Source organism: Mus caroli, chromosome 6, assembly GCF_900094665.2.
Source record: "Mus caroli chromosome 6, CAROLI_EIJ_v1.1, whole genome shotgun sequence".
Classification (NCBI taxonomy): domain Eukaryota; kingdom Metazoa; phylum Chordata; class Mammalia; order Rodentia; family Muridae; genus Mus; species Mus caroli.
Window position 1 is genome coordinate 78,071,156 of NC_034575.1, and position 6,958 is coordinate 78,078,113.

The 6,958-nt window shown below is 43.7% G+C and overlaps 1 pseudogene; it reads right to left on the minus strand.

Annotated features, from left to right (window-relative positions):
- LOC110295668 overlaps positions 1–3,405 on the minus strand; it is a 5,934-nt pseudogene extending 2,529 nt beyond the window's left edge.
- Positions 3,406–6,958: the final 3,553 nt, after the last annotated feature.

Sequence of the window (6,958 nt, forward strand, 5' to 3'; positions counted from 1 at the left end):
TTAGTTCTATAAAAGAGCAGGCTGAGCAAGCCAGGGGAAGCAAGCCAGTAAAGAACATCCCTCCATGGCCTCTGCATCAGCTCCTGCTTCCTGACCTGTTTGAGTTCCAGTCCTGACTTCCTTGGTGATAAACAGCAGTATGGAATTGTAAGCTGGTAAACCTTTTCCTCCCCAACTTGCTTCTTGGTCATGAGGTTTATGCAGGAATAGAAACCCTGACTAAGACAGTGGCTGTACCAGTTTTGCTCTCAGCAGCAATGAATACTGGTTCCCCTTTCTCTGAAGCCTCACCAGAATCTACTCTCATTTGTTTCATTAATCTTGGCCATCCTACCTGGGGTAAGATGAAGTCTTAAAGCAGCTCTAATTTGTATTATCCTGATAGCTAAGGATGTTGAACAGTTTCAAGCATTTCTCAGCCATTTGTGTTCCACACTTTACAAATTCTTTGTTTAGTACATGCCTCATTTTTAAATTGGCATTTTTTTGGTGTCTAGAGTTTTTAGTTCTTTGTATATTCTAGATATTATCCCTCTTTTAGATGGACAAAGTTTTGGTAAAGTTGTTTATTCTGTTGTGCCATGAAGTGTTTGTGAACCCCAAAAGATTACCAAGGAATCATTTCTGATGTAATCGCATTAGGGTCTCTTTATTACAAACTCGAGCTTGGGTTCTCCTCCAACCCAACCTGACACAGAAGGATGGGAAGGCAGACCAGCCTTGAACCCTCATCAGGACAAGGTTTTATAGGGATTGGGAGTAAGTGTTGGGGGTACGGGGAGTCTGTCCAGTCTGCCAAGTATCTAATAAAATGACTATTGTAAGCCAACAGGTAGATGTTCTGAAACATGAACAATCAAAAACGGTCTGAAATTACTTCTGAAACAATCAGACTAATCTTTGATTTAACTGTTGTTAGGTAGCTAGGGAGTAACTCTGGGGTATGGGTCAAGAACAAGCCTTGGGTCCTTCCTGGTACTTGGGTGCAGCTTGGGTTTAGCTGCAAGTCAGGTTCTCAGGCTGTGTTTTGTTTTTTGTTTTGTTTTGTTTTTAAGATGAAGGCCGAGCCCAAGATGAAGTAGGTTTGGCCTCTCAGTTCTTACTATTTTGTAGGTTGCCTCTTCACTCAAATGATGGTTTCCTTTGCTGTACAGAAACCTTTTTGTCTCAGGAGGTCCCATTTACTCATTGTTAATCTTAATACCTGCATCACCAAGGTCCCATTCAGAAAGTTTTTCCTGTGCCAATGAGTTCAAGCCTATTCCTTACTATCTTTTCTATCACATCACAGTATATGGTCTTAAGTTTCAGATCTTGATCCATCTGGAGTTGTTTTGCTCAGGATGATAGATGTGGATCTATTTTCATTCTTCTAGATGCAGGTATTCAGTATGACCAGGAAGTTGAAGATGATGTCTTCTCTCCAGTGGTTCTTTTTTCCTTTGTTTTGTTTTGTTTGCTTCTTGTCAAAATCATGTGTCTGTCAGTATGAAGTTATGTCTAGGGTTTTTGTTTTGTTTCACTGATTAGTGTATTTGTCCTTGCACCCATCCCATCCTGTTTCAGTATCATAGCTCTCTGTAGTACCGATTAAAATCAGTCTGGGGGTGTGTGATATCTCCAGCCATTCCTTTATTTTTCAGGAATCTGGGATGGTGATATGTCCAGCTGTTGTTCCTTTATTGTTCAAGATTCTTTTAGCAATACCAGAGTTTTGTTTTGGGTTTGTTTTTTTGTTGTTGTTGTTGTTGTTGTTTTGTTTTGTTTTGTTTTGTTTTTGCTTCTGTATGAAGTTAAGAGTAATTTTTTTCAATTTCTGTAAGGAATAGTGTTGGCATTTTGATTGGGATTATATTGATCCTGTAGATTGTTTTTGGTAGGATAGCCATTTTCACAATTTTTTTTTTTTTTTTTGGTTTTTCAAGACAATTCTACAAATGTGTGAGCATGAGTGATCTTCCAAACTCTAATGCCTTCTTCAATGTCATTAAGTTTTTATTATACAAGTCTTTCACTTCCTTAGTTAGAGGTAGTGATTGCTGTTCTTGGTTATCAACTTGACTATATCTGGAATTAACTAAAGCCCATGTGGCTAGGTACACCTGTGAGAAACTACTTCTTAATTAAATCATTTGAAGTGAGAAGACCCATACACCTTTAATACAGATCTCTTGAGGTGGGAAGATCCACCTTTAATTTGTATCACACCTTCGGCTGAGAGCATATGGAAAGGACATTGGAGAAGGAAGTTTGCTATCTTTGCCTCCTTGCTCTTACTTTCCCTAGAAAATCCATTTCTTCACTGGCATTGAAACCTCCTTCTTCAGGATTCCAGCAAATACTAAAGACCAGCTTGAGACATTCAGACCATGGACTCAATAACTACTGGATTCTTGAAGCTTCCATTGGTTGGTAGTCATTGCTAGATTAGCTGGACCATAGCCTGTATGCCATTCTATTATATTCTTGTTCTGTATTTAATAAATCCTGGGTAGATAGATAGATAAGATAGTCTTCCCAAATCATTCTATCAGTTCTGTTTCCCTAGAGAATCCTGACTAGTACAAATTTATCCCAATATATTTTATTATACCCACGTAGACACCATATGATACCAAATAAAATCCCTAGTACTAGGAATGGGTTACCTATTTTTGAGCTGTTGGCTATTAGGGTTTCATAGAAGCCCCCTCCCCAGCATTACAGGTTACTGTCAATGCAATTGGCTACCCTCAAAAAATTATGACCCTATTGCTGAAGATACCGTATACTTATGACATAGAACATGGGTAATATCTAGCTGGTACTTAACTGCAAGCTTCAGCCTGCTCAGTGACACTCATAGTGCTGGAAGGTATTGTATACAGTACCAGAAGAGAAAGGTAGTCCTTAAACTTGCCCCAGTATGAACCCTCCTTTGTAAAGAACGCATAATTCTCAGAGGGCATTTTTTCCGAAGCTGTGGAAACTGCCAGCCCAGGGGCCGCCACGGCTGGACTTCCCGCAGCTACAGATAATAATGAAAACCAAGCCTTAGAGAATGGGAGTGAGTGATAAATAATAACTCATGCTCAACACCCTAGTTCGCGTTGGTCAACGCCATGGACCACCCGCGCGGTCCTAGATAACTATGAAAACCAGGCCATAGAGAGCATGTGTGTTCATACAAGTGATAAAGAAGCACATGAAATAATGTATGGAACGCCTTAGTTGTAATTTACTGAATTTAGCTTAAAAACTCCCGTCTGGCATGGCAGAATGGCTCAACTCCCAAGAGCCCGGTGGAGAAACTTCAGGTCAAGAAATAAATCTGTGTCGACCCCACGCGGACGCGTACATCCACTGCTCATACAGCAAAGCCTGAACACCTCGGCTCAGCTCCAGCAAATCCGAAGCAAGGAACATTGAGTCGCACCTTACCTGCGTGCCACCGGAAGCTGAGGATACGCCTGCCAGACTGGAAAAGTGAGAGAGACAGAGAGACAGAGAGACAGAGAGAGAGAGAGAGAGAGAGAGAGAGAGAGAGAGAGAGAGAGAGAGAGAGAGAGAATGTTCCACCGGGTTTGAGGAATTTGTTTCCACCACACTTTGTGGCCCCAAATCGCTACACCTGCAATTCAGTAATGACCTGCCTGGCAAAATACACCCACTAGTACAAGAAACAAAGTGTTCTGGGAGTAACCAGCTGTGTTTTTAAAATGGTTTAAAGGCATAAAGATGGAACCCATAGCTAATATTGTCAATGAGTCTGGGAACCTGAGGCCAAATAGTTCACAGGCCCTAGCGAGAAACCCATTACTATTCTTCTAAGTGGACATAGCAATAAATGACTCTTACTGTTATACCCATAGATTAGTACATCACTTAAATTTCACCAGAGAGGTTTTTTTTTTGTTTTGTTTTGTTTTGTTTTGTTTTTGTTTTTGTTTTTTTTTACAGTAAGTGGCAATTAAGATACCGAGGTCAATGATCAGAGAATGAGAGGCTTTCGAATACTCAGCCTAAATGAGATGTCTATGCTACATACCCTCAGGACTCATGGATCTGTGTGGAAGACAGGAAAGGAGGATTGTAAGAACCAGAGGTTATGGGTGACTTCAAGAAGACTGTTTTCAAACCACAACAGAGCAAGTGTACATATGAACGCGTAGAGGCTTCAATAAGCATACACCACCACACCAGCATGGCTAGACTTTCTGAGAACTGGTGTTGGCTGAAGTTTACAGCATCCCCGTAGTGGGTCTTCCCTCTCTCTGGAGCTGACCTAAAGTCTCCAGGGCAGCACAGAGCTGCTGAGATAGAAGCCTGAGCGCCTAAGTACTGGGCAAGAGAAAGGAGCTGCTGGTGGTGCCTCTCCAGTGCTGCACAGACAGGCAGGATGGCAGGGCAGGGGCTTCGGTGCACATGGGACACTGCTGTCCCTCCCACCCTGCCTTCTTTCTCTTTGCTGACACTAGAGCTGTTCTAATGCACTATTTCAGTTTTATATTTCAGGAAGCCGAGAACCTGAAGAGTCTCCTCCTACAGAGGTACACCAAGGCATATAAACAGCACCCGGCTGGCAGTGAAGGTCACAGGGACAGTGTTGGGAGCTATTAAGACAACTCTTGATCTCTGAATTGGGCCTCTCCCCCCAAGAAGAAATGGGGGTCAAAAGCGGGCCACCGACACACCGATTCTGAGAACAACCACAGAATGTTCCAGCCCTAAGTCATCTCCGATGTCCTGACCACACCCTGATACCACCAAGTTCCTGCTTCCCCATGTAGCTGCCAAAAGAAAGAATTTCTATTGCCCCCACCTCCCACTGATAAGTACTTCTTCTTTTGCTTGTATTGCCCCACCCCTCCCGCTGATAAGTATGTGTACTTCCCCTTTTGCTTGTGCATTTAAGCCTTGGGCCTTTCTCAATACATTGGGGTCTTGATGCAATTTAGAATGTTTTCGTGTTGTTATTCGCACAAGACCCTCGTCTCTCTCTACCCCCCCCCATTTGGTTCTTAGGAGAAGGTCCCCTCGAGACCCTCGAATAACTGGACCTGCTGGACGGGTCAAGACAGCAGGATTGCATGTCGGGCTACTTTGCCTATGCCTGGAGTCTGTGTGATTTTAATGAGCTGGTTCATTCTGTGTGGGCACAAAGACCAGCAACTCAAAACAGTCAACCACTAGTAGTATTTGGAGGATTCTCACAGATTCAACCTATGTATCTAGGAGGGTGACTTTAGGACAGATACCAGTGACCCTTCTGCCTTAGTCACAGCAAGAAACCTTCCCACAGTAAATTCTCACCAGGACATAAAGTGTTTCTCAGGCAGGATGAAGAAGTTCAGGTCATGAGTGGTTATTCCTACAGTTGTGCGTAGTTACTGATCTAAGACAGTGTAAAGTAAACCAGTAAGGGGGAGGTGGCTGTGGTCCGCGGCTCCAGGGGTATCCGGCAGAGCATGGATTTTAAGCTGGGAAGTCAGACCAGATGCTTTAGGCATCGCCATGCTGACAAAGCCTTTTCTTCTGAATTGAGAAGTAGTAGCCTAAAGCCCTTTTCTCTTTCAGGAGAAGAAAAAAGGAAGAGGAAGTACAGCACATGCTGCCTTCTGGCAAGAAATGGAAGAAAAAAGCTTCTACAGAAACCATCTAAAGAATTAACCAGTGGAGGCTCTGATTCAAATAAACCAGTCGCTGCTGATGCAAAATGTCCTTCTGAAGGGTTTAACCCCCCCTTCCCCCACTGGCCCCCACCCCCAACCTCCCTGATCCCCCCACTCCCCAACCTCCCCAGCACCCCACCCCCACCCCCACCCCACCCCCTGCAATACTGCATCATGGTCATCCACAAAGCCATAGGCGAGGCAGTGCTGGTGGACAGGGGTCTGGTGTCTGGAGCACTGAGCACCACAGAGAAAGCTGTGTCCCCTTGTCCACATCCTCAGTCTCGTCTGCTTCCATGGTGCCACTTACTCTGCTGTGGTACAGAACCTCATGTGATGAGTGCTGTCCTTTTGTGTCCTGCCACCCTGACTGTCTTGTAAAAATGACCTTTGACTTAGGTTAAACCAGGTTCATTTTCTCAAAACTTGTTGGAAGTTAGAACCTCATCTTTTGAGGGTTCTGTAGAGATCTTTAGAATCACAAGGAAGTATCTACTCAAATCATCTCCCATCATAAGGAAGGTGTTGTGCTGTTATTCTCTGGAAACCAGACTCTCAGATAATCTTACAACATAATGGAGAGATGTGAGGCCAAGAGAGTGAGATCATGGTTTCAATAATGTTGAAGATCCTCCCTTGAAATTCTCAAGTAGAGTCAAGGAGATGATGACTCCATAGATCAAGTACCAGCTAGCCCTGAGAGTGTTAGGACAGCTTGCATCTGTAATCCAGGAAGCGCGTGAAAACTGGGTGTGGTTGTACAGGCCTCTGTCCCTAATGCTCTTAATGTGAGCTGGAATGTGGAGACGATCCCTGACCGCTCTTGGTGCTGCTAGAGCTGGAATGTGGAGACGATCCCTGACAGTTCATGGTGCTGCTAACTTAGGCAGACACAGCAGCACAAAGATCACAAGAGAAGGGTAGACGCTGTAGGTTATCCTCTAATATTGATTGGAGAAAAGAGAAAGAAAGAAAAAAATCCCCAAATATTTCAGTATAAAGAAAGTTCTCTTTTTTATATACTTTTTATTAGGTATTTTCCTCATTTACATTTCCAATGCTATCCCAAAAGTCCCCCATACCCTCCCCCACACTCCCCTACCGACCCCCTCCCACTTTTTGGCCCTGGCGTTCCCCTGTACTGGGGCATATAAACTTTGCAAGTCCAATGGGCCTCTCTTTCCAGTGATGGCCAACTAGGCCATCTTTTGATACATATGCAGCTAGAGTCAAGAGCTCCAGGGTACTGGTTAGTTCATAATGTTGTTCCACCCATAGGGTTGTAGATCCCTTTAGCTCCTTGGGTA